Source organism: Meriones unguiculatus, chromosome 12 (assembly GCF_030254825.1).
Source record: "Meriones unguiculatus strain TT.TT164.6M chromosome 12, Bangor_MerUng_6.1, whole genome shotgun sequence".
NCBI lineage: Eukaryota > Metazoa > Chordata > Mammalia > Rodentia > Muridae > Meriones > Meriones unguiculatus.
The window spans coordinates 21407931-21417841 of NC_083360.1; the positions used below are offsets into that span (position 1 = coordinate 21407931).

Sequence of the window (9911 nt, forward strand, 5' to 3'; positions counted from 1 at the left end):
TAAAATTCCCTATTCTAAACACATGGATTAAAATTACTCATAACAAGGATAGAAAATGAGAACTACTTTACATAGACCAGACATGATAAAGAATTCTACAGAGCTTTGCAGCAGATGGTATATGGATAATTGATGGAGCTGGAGTTCTAAGCATGTCCAGGAGGCTGATGCTTTAGTTGGGAGTGGCTTTGGATGCTGAAACTCAGGCTCAGGACTGGATACTGGAGCAGGAGGATGCTCCAGGGAGCCTTCCACAGCCAAGGTGATTTCTTAAATACCATTTGTAGCAAGAACAAACTGTCTAACCTCTTCCAGACTCACCACTACAACGTCTGTTTGTAAAGACCTTCTGACCTTTATATGTCCTTTACTCAAGAGTAGTATGTTCTTTTCTCAAGAGTAGTAAGTGGAGGTACTGAGAGAGAGACTAACCCTCTGAATGGCTGGTGATACTCGTTAAAACAGGAAGTAGCTTTGACCAGAACCCTAGCTATAGACCATTGCAATAAGTCATGCAGTGTGCGCCCTGTATGACTAATCACTAACAACAGGTAGTATATTGTAGCTCTCAGGCAGACAGACATAACTAAAAGTATAAAGAATAGCATAGGAGGCATTTGTGTTGTTTTGTTTTGTCTGGTTTGGTTTTTTGAGACAGGGTCTCTCTCTATAACCCTGGCTGTCCTGAACCACACTGTGTGGACCATGCTGGCCTTGAACTCATAGAGATCTATCTACCATTCCTTCCTGAGTGCTGGGATTAAAGGTGTGTGTCCTCAAACCAAGAATCATTAAATTTTTCAGATTGTCAGTCTTCACATGAGTTGGAAAACTCAGATACAGTTTAAATTTATTCTTCAAGAGCTAAGGGATATAATTGGCAGACATTGCCTTCAAACAGGAAGAGTCAAGAGGAAAGCATTTATGTAGGGAATTGTTGCTGTAAAGGAAAAGCTGTCATTCTGTGCAGCATTTGAATGCACAGAACCAACAGAGAAAGTGTAGCTAGAAGACTTGCAAATTTTGCCAAGAATGCAAAGTAAAATGACAAAGGTTTAGTATGCTAGAAGTCCTTAGTAACTGTGTGTGTGTGAAAGAGAAAGAATATGTGTGTGAGTATGATGCCTGAGTGTGTGTGTTAGAGGAGTGGAATAAGAACACAAAATAAGTGTAAATAAGCAGTTAAAAAACAGAAGAAACTGACCATCTCTTTTGCAGCAACATGGCTGCCCTCCAGCCTCTGGTGAAGCCCAAGACTGTCCAAAAGAGGACCACGAAGTTCATCAGGCACCAGTCAGACCATTACGTCAAAATTAATCAAAACTAGTGGAAACCCAGAGGTATCGATCACAGAGTTCGGAGAAGATTCAAGAGCCATATCCTGGTGCCCAACATTGGTTACCGGAGCAACAAGAAAACCAGCCCATGCTGCCTAGTGGCTTCCGAAAGTTTCTGTTCGACAATGTCAAGACGCTGGATGTGCTGCTGAAGGGCAACAAATCTTGCAGTGCTGAGATTGCTCACAATGATTCCTCCAAGTACAGAAAAGTCATCGTAAAAAGAGCAGCACAGCTGGCCATCGGAGTCACCAATCACAACGCCAGGATGCGCAGAGAAGAGAATGAGTAGATGGCTTGGGTCTGCATTTTATTTGTGTTTAAAATAAAACTACAAAAATTGAAGAAAAAAAACAGAAAGAATTGTAGATTTAGAAAGAAAATGGGTTTGCAGATTTGAAGAGATTATCAGATGCCAGCAAGAGGAATATAAACAGCTGACACCTAGACAAATTGTGGAAAATTTCTGACTATCAAAGGAAAAGAAATGCAAAAACACTTTAAACAAAAACTTTTTTTTCCTTCAAAGTTTGCTTACTTTCTGGGGAGATGTCTCAGTGGGTAGACTTGAGTTAGAATCCTCAGAACTTACAGAAAAGCCGGGTGAGGGAGCTTGCTTCTGCAATGGCAGTGCTCCTATGGCGATGAGGAAGTTGAAGACAGAAGAACCTCTGGAAACTAGAGGCTAGCTAGCCTGATCTAGACAGCAGTGCCAAACCAAAGAGAGACCCTGATCTCCAAGATGGATGCATGGACCAACAGCTAAAGTTGTCCTCTGACTTCCATATATGCTACAGCAAATGTGCACACACATTCACACATGAACATGCATGCAGATGAACACACATCACACATACAAGTGCTCATATATCATAAACACATGCACATACATCACGCATAAATAAAATAAATGTAGTTTGTCTACAAAGTAGTAAGCATAAATCTTTTCATATATTACGTTAGAAGTAAGAAGAAAATACAGCATTCCTATAAAAAATTTAAACCCAGAAAAGCTGTTGTTCAATCTAAACAGGTACATATCAGCAATTTGGACAACTAAGAAAATTATTAGAACACGTATTTAGAAAAACTAGCCCAAAGAAATCCAAGAGGAAGATATACAATAAAAGAAGAAAAGAGAAGATAATTGTAATGACCCTTTATTAAAATATCTAATACCTCTAAACACACTCAGCAAGGTAGCTGAAGATAGACCAAAGGAAGAGAGAAATTAGAATGTGTTTAAGTTTGTCTAATTTTGGAAGAAGCTATGAACAGATATTGCCCTAAATATTTACCTTAAAAATAAACAAATGAACACAATGCACTTGCTAAAAAATGTACACAGAAGACTTTGCCAAATTCTGCTGAGTGCCTTGACCAAGCACCTGGTGAGGCTTCTACCTGCCTCAGTCCATTCCTCCAAACTGCAAAATGCACCCTGTCCCAACACACAGCATCAAAGCATTTTCATTACTTTCTGCGTATGTCCTCCGTAATTTTTCATTTCTCCACATCCCTCCCTGTGACTCCAGTGTTCCATTTACACTTTTTCAGTCACTTTTGTATTAATTATAGTTGGATTCAGTTTGCACCCAGATTTCTCTCCTTCGCTTCAATATTTGGAATCTTGCTGCCTTTAACAAATACCTGGCCCTGTTTCTCACTGCCATACTAAAAATACGTAGCTACAAATTAAGTGGGATAATAGGAGTAAAAATATGCTCTCTGAGCCTGAGCTGACCCACTTCAGAGGGTGTAGCCGAGAGCTGAAGGAAGAAAATAAAGTAGACTTCCCTGAAGTGTCACAGGCAGTTTTCAGGTGGTGGCAATGTGACTGCTCTCAGCTGCTGTTTGGAGTAACAACTATGAGACACGTGAGAAAAACACTGAAAGAAGAGCAAGTGGGAGAAAGCCCGAGGTGAGGCTCAGGAGATAGCTTGGGGCTCGTGTATCACTTGACTATCTGGTATACCTAGCCATCCTTATTTCTTCCTGGAACTCTGCAATCATTCTGATGATTCATAATTTGTGTTCATGTGTATCAAGCTCCCTTCCTGAATATAACCTTAAAGAAGGCAAAGACGGTCTTACCATGATAGTTCTCATGTGTTCCACACTTAGCCAGCTATTGCTAAGTTTGGTAAGTGCTGTCTAGATAACCATTCATGTGGGTGGTTTTATGTTAGGTTTCTTCCACAAGCTTGAAGTGTTTGACATATTTGAGCTGTAGCAGATGTCCTTCTGTAATTCTTCGAAGAACCTTTGGGTAGTATGGGAAGAAAGGCTGTAGCTGAAAACAAGTTCATAACACCAGGCCAAGCTGCAGAGAGAATGCTCTCTTCCATTCACACCCTCTGCCCCCAGCACCAATGTCCATCACCTTAAAGGACAGAGAGCTCAGACTGAAGAACCCGAACAAAGTGGCTCCTGAGCCTCGAACACCACAAACTTCATGAACCACAGGCCTATCTCAGATATGAGCCCACATCCTACTTACTATTCCGTCTGTGCTGCCAGGCACAAGGATTCACCTATAAAGTTCTTAAGATTCTCATCAGAACACAGTTAGATGACACGGAATGGAAGGGACAGAGTTTTTACTGGATTCCCTTTTTCCCTTGATAAAACAAAGTGGGATGAACTAACATTGAAGTCAATGGTATTTTTATGTTCTTGGAAGAATGAAGCCTGAGGATCTGTAAGCTGCTACTTTCTCTAGCACTGAATGACTAGAATCACTAGACAGAGGCCTGGGAATTAGCTCCCTTCCCCAGCAGAGGAGATGCCAATGGTTTCTTTGAAAACTGAAGTGTTTTTCTATCTTACCCAAGAAATTAGGTGTTGGGACTGGGTTGGTTTTGCATTTTTTTTATATAAAGTAGCAGACACACACACCCCCACACACAAACACAGCTTGCGTGTATGCATTTTGTATATAAGGCATACACACACACACACACACACACACACACACATACACACACACTCCGTTGTAGGCTCAAACCCAGGCCTTGCACATAGTAGGCAAGTACTTTACCACTGTACCTCTCAACCTAGTTTTGTTATTTTGAAAATGAACAAACAAAAAAATGTCCCTAGATGATTGTTTCTTCCCAATAAGTTAAAACTGTCAGTTGAAAAAGAAAAGAATATATATCGATGGGGTTTTTTTTTATCGTCTTTTTTTTTTCTAATGGAAAAAAAATAAGTTGATTGACAAGTGCCCCAATTCATCTTTATAAAAAACTGGTTGTCTGTACATGTCATGAAGCTTTTTCTGATTTATTCAAGAAGATTTTAACCTTCCCCTCTTTGAACCCACTCTAATACCAACAGACATTTATATCCTGTCTCCTCAGTCAATAAAGGCCTTTTCCACAGAGCGGCTTAGAACTCCTCTCTGTAACTTCAGCTAACCCTTTCATAGATTTTTGCTGATTAAATGAGTTTTGAGTAGGGTGTGAAATATCACCAAGTCCAAGTATTTCTGTTCTGCCAAAATGGTGAAAAGAATAAAATTGGGATCTATAAGCAATGTTTAATCTTAATTAATCTTAACGAATACTGTGCATCTGCTGCCAATAGTTCAGTTTTACTTTCATGAAATTTCTTTTTACAAAGTGGTTATTGTACCATTGATACAAGTATTGCTGTCAAATGGGTTATCGGTGGCTACAATTGAATCAATAATGAAATTATTACTTAGTCGATAAGATTTTCTTAATGAGTAGACAAAAATCACTGAAAACATTTTGCCCTTTTAGGGAATAAAAACAACAGAATAATTTAGATAACTGAGGTCGTTGAGTGTTTTCTAACTAACCTGTAGTCTATTATGGGTGAGTGCTGGTAGGAATAGTTGGCTCTGGTATCTGAAATAAACTGGGAAAAAAAAAAAGATCTCTGGGTTAAAAAAAATAGTCTTGATTTCAGTTTTATCCCATTCATCCTAAAAAAGAAAAAAAATACATAAAGTCATCAGTAGAACAAAGGAACGTACACATGGTTGTTTTTGTGTTGCTAGGAAACAGATCTCACTGCCTTTGAATTACTTGTAAGTAGGAGAAAGATTAATTTCTACAGAGCCCTCACTGGTACCTAAGACAATGAAATAGAAGTGGCTCGCGAGTTCAAGAGAAGAGAGGAGGGTGGCAGAAAACTTACAGTATAAGCTTAAGAAGCCCAGGATGAAAAACCCAAGGTGCTAACGTACAAAGGGCAAGCAGCCACATCTACGTAACTACTACACATAATTAGAAAGTGAGAAAAATAACTTATGTTGATGGAGTTCTTTTTTTCATCATTTTTTTAATTTAACTTTTATTAATTACACTTTATTCATTTTGTATCCCCCCATAAGCTCCTCCCTCCTCCCCTCCCAGTCCCACCCTCCCCCCCCCTTTCTGCATGCCCCTCCCCAAGTCCACTGATAGGGGAGGTCCTCCTCTCCTTTTTTCTGATCTTAGTCTATCAGTTCTCATCAGAAGTGGCTGCATTGTCAGGGTTCTAGGTTATCTCCATGAATAGCCAAGAAATCCAAGAAAATTGAAAGACAACTCTAGACAATTATAAAGCAGCATTCCAAAGAGACGGTTGAGGGATGTGAAAAAAACAAAATAATCTTTCTTGAAACATAATAATAACTAGGGTGCAGGAGAAATGATATCCTGATGAGTTGCTTGTAGTCTATAAATAAGCCCACTTATGCTCATGCAAACAACCAAAATTAAATTCAGTGAGTTTAAATACATCAAAATAGAAGAGGCTTGTTGATAAAAAAAAATTAATTTTAGTGCAAGAGAAGAGATAAAAAAGAAAATATGACAATGCAGCCACTCCTGATGAGACCTAATTGACTAGGATCAGAAGGAAGGAAAAGAAGACCTCCTCTATCAGTGGACTTGGGGAGGAGCATGCATGCAGAGGATGGAGGAAGAGAGGGATTGGGAGGGGAGGAGGGAGGGAACCACAGGGGTGATACAAAGTGAATAAAGTGTAATTAATAAAGAATTTTTAAAAATTAAAAAAATATTTTAATAAAAATATTAAAAAAAGAAAAAATGTGTGTAACTATGACCAAAAGATTAAAAATAAGTCACACACACACACACACAAGCACACACCATAACATTGTCAAAAAATAAAGATACCTCCCAAAAAAGACTTAGAAAGAAAACAATAACCAAGAATGTGTTGGAAAACAAATACAGCAGGAGACAATATTGTATACATACTAAATACCATCAAGAACCCATGGAAAAGGAATCTAATAAAAAGTTAATGAAGAGTATTGACAAAAATATAAGAATTCAAAGGCATTAAAGTCATGAAGCACAAATGAAACAGGCGCAGAGGGAAAGCAACTGAAGTACAGAGCACCCATCAAACAAGTTTCAATATTCCTATAATTGTTATCCCTGAGGAAGAGTATTGGTGTGATGGATAGAACTCCTTTTTACTTCTTTTCTATCACTCTGGTAAAATATTGTGACAAAAACAGCTTCATAGAGGAAGGATTTATTTGGCTCAGAAAAGTCTAGCATGGTAGGGAAGTCACAGCAGTGGGATCTCAGAACAGCTGGTCACATTGCATCCCTAGTCAAGAACAGAAAGTGACAAATGCCTGCTGCTGCTACTGTGGCTCAGTTCCTTTTTCCACGTTTACAAGCCAGGATCCAGGTCATAGGAAATGTGCCACCCATGGTGAGTGGCTCTTCTATCCAAATTAACATAATCAAGATTTCCTTCCTAGGAATGCAAGAGACCCAGGTTTCAGGTGATTCTGGGTTATTCAAGTTGACAACAACACCAATTCCACAGAACTAAAATTGAAAAGCTCTAGAAGTAAAGATAAGGTTGAGTTTAAATGTGATGGGATCTGGAAGGTACTAAAAATATTTGATCTGGTATTGGTGACATGGAGGTATAGACTAATTAAATAAACTGAGTTTGGAAAAAAGGAATTAATTTTCTGGTCCTCTAGGAGAAAGGGGGAATAGCTTGGGCTGAGCAATTACTTTATCACTACACATCTTAAGAATGACAGAGAAAGTAAAACAGTCATAAAATAATATTCATCATAAAAAATGAGCTTTTGAAGACAAAGACATCCCAGAGAAAACCTTAGGAATGTAACTGATAAAGTATTATACATATGTTATATCTATGTATGTTCTGAAAAAAAAAGACAATGCTGGGAGCAGCTTCTAATTCCGGAATGATAAAGAAGACACTTTTCTATGACCTTACTGACATAAAGGTGACAACATGAACAACATGTAGAGAGCAAATATAAGACTCGGAAGGAGGGGGAAAGACAGTGATCTGTGTAAAGAAATCACGGCCCAACAGAGGACATGGTGGTGAGATTTTGGGGGTTTTCCTTTTTGCCTTACATGCCCCTAATTAGGTGACAGAGAAGTCCACAGCCAAAGATACCAATGGCCACAGACAAAAGTAGCATTAAGAATATCTTGTTGTGCAAGCCAAAGGGCCAAGGACAAACACTCACCAAGAGAAGAAATTTGGATTAAGCCGCTTGCCTCCAGCCACAGATCACAGAAAACACATTTCAGTGGTGACTTCCTTGATTACTTTTCAACCCACACAGTGAGTAGGGGCCTCTATTTTGAACCCAGAGCTCACAGATTCAGCTAGTATAGCTAGCCAGCTTGCTCCAGGGATCCTCCGTCACCTCCTCCTGTGAGCTAGGATTATAGGCAGGCCACCAAGCCTGTCAAGCAATCATCTGAGTGTTGGGAATCAGAATCAGATCTTTACACTTGTGTTGTAAGTGCCTTACTTGCTGAGCTGTTGCTCTCATATGAAATAAATCTTTCATAGGAATATCCTTCAAATCTGACATAAAAGAAAGTTAAGTAAGAAAACAGAAAAATAGTGAAATAGGAAAACAATGCTAGAAGAACTACTGTGCTGCAAACATTTTCCCATAAATTAAAAACAACATTACAAAAAGAGATAAAAACACAATCAATATAATACAGAAGTATTTTAATTATATATAATATATACACTACACAATATAAAATAATAAGATAAAATTGAGTTCAAGTGTATCACTCATGTTAATTATATGTGAATGGGCTTTTTATACTTATCAAAAAAGAAATATTTCAAATAGATTTATAAAGCCAAACTCAACACTGTACCATATGTGAGAGGAACTCTTCAAATGAATGATTAAATAAAAGCCGACTTGTAGATGTATAGGTAAGATTTATCAGGCAAATGAAAGTATTCAAATGCAGTCCTCCCTAGGAGGACCATTTATGGGCATGGATCCAGCACAGGCACATTCCATCTTCTGCTACCCCACCCCCGAATCACTCTGTTCTAGTCATGCCAGCTCTCTTAATATTGTTTAGAGATGTTCAATATCCCTGCATTGTTCTCTTCTTCTCCAAGCACTCGCTTGTTTTCTATTTCTTCCCTACAAGAAAGAGACATGCCACTCAGTTATAATGAAATGGCCGTCCTGAGCAATGCAATATTAAAGCAATCTCAACAGTACTTGTCACCAGATGACATGCACTGGATATTTGTTAGCTCTGGTTGTAACAGAATTCCACAGACTGTGTGACATAAACAATAGAAATTTATCCCTTGCATTTCTGAAGGTTGGAAGCTCCGGATCGTGGTCACCTAGTTTTGGAGGACTGAGAAATGCTATTGTCCTGGTATGTGGACTTCCTTTATCATATGGCTCATGTGACCTTTCCTTTGAGTGTGCCTTCTGAATTTCTCCTCCTGTAAGGCCATCATTCGTGATTGTTGAGGGTTATGCCCACACCTATGACCTAATTTAATCTTAGTTTCCTAAATGTTTGTGATGATTAATCTCAAACGACAGCCTGATTGGAATGAGAAATGCTCAGATGATTAGTAAATCTCACCTCTGGATGTATCTGTGAGGAAACTTCCAGGCATGATTAGGTCATGAGGACTCTTACCCAATATGAATAGATCATCAATAAGATGGCATTATTGGCAGATGGTGTAAAGTAATTGGTGGGGCCTAGTTGGAGGAACCTGCTCACTGAAAGCATTTCTTTAAAAACTACATCTTGCCATGGTCCTTCCCTGAATTACCCATTGATGATTGTATGCAAATGACATATCGAACTCATTCCCATGGCCACAATGTTCTGCCCAAACCACAGACAACTACGATCTGAACCATCTGAACCATGAGTCTACATAAGCAATTACCCCCTCTAGTTCTTTCTCTCAAGCAATACAGCCATAGCTTTTAGAACTAACTTATGCAAGTCCTTTCTCCAGGTGTGTCCATATTGGGGGCTACAGCTTCCACACTGGCATTTTGGAAGAAAACAATTCAGTCTCCTTCATAACTTACTTATGTGTTTATCACCTGCCTGATACAGGTTCCACAGGTGCAGGACTCTGTATCCTGTTCACTGCTACTGTCTCTATTTCCTTATGTGTGGCCTAACATAACCAGCACCTCATAAAAATGAATATATGAAAAAAGTTGCTATATGCCTGTAGTGTGTCCTCGTCCTTGCTTATTTATCTCCTCTTATCTCAGAA

At 38.9% G+C, this 9911-nt stretch overlaps 1 pseudogene; it reads left to right on the top strand.

Moving 5' to 3' along the window:
- Positions 1–1222: 1222 nt before the first annotated feature.
- LOC110549500 (large ribosomal subunit protein eL32-like) lies at positions 1223–1629 on the top strand (annotated as a pseudogene).
- The last annotated feature ends 8282 nt before the right edge of the window (positions 1630–9911 follow it).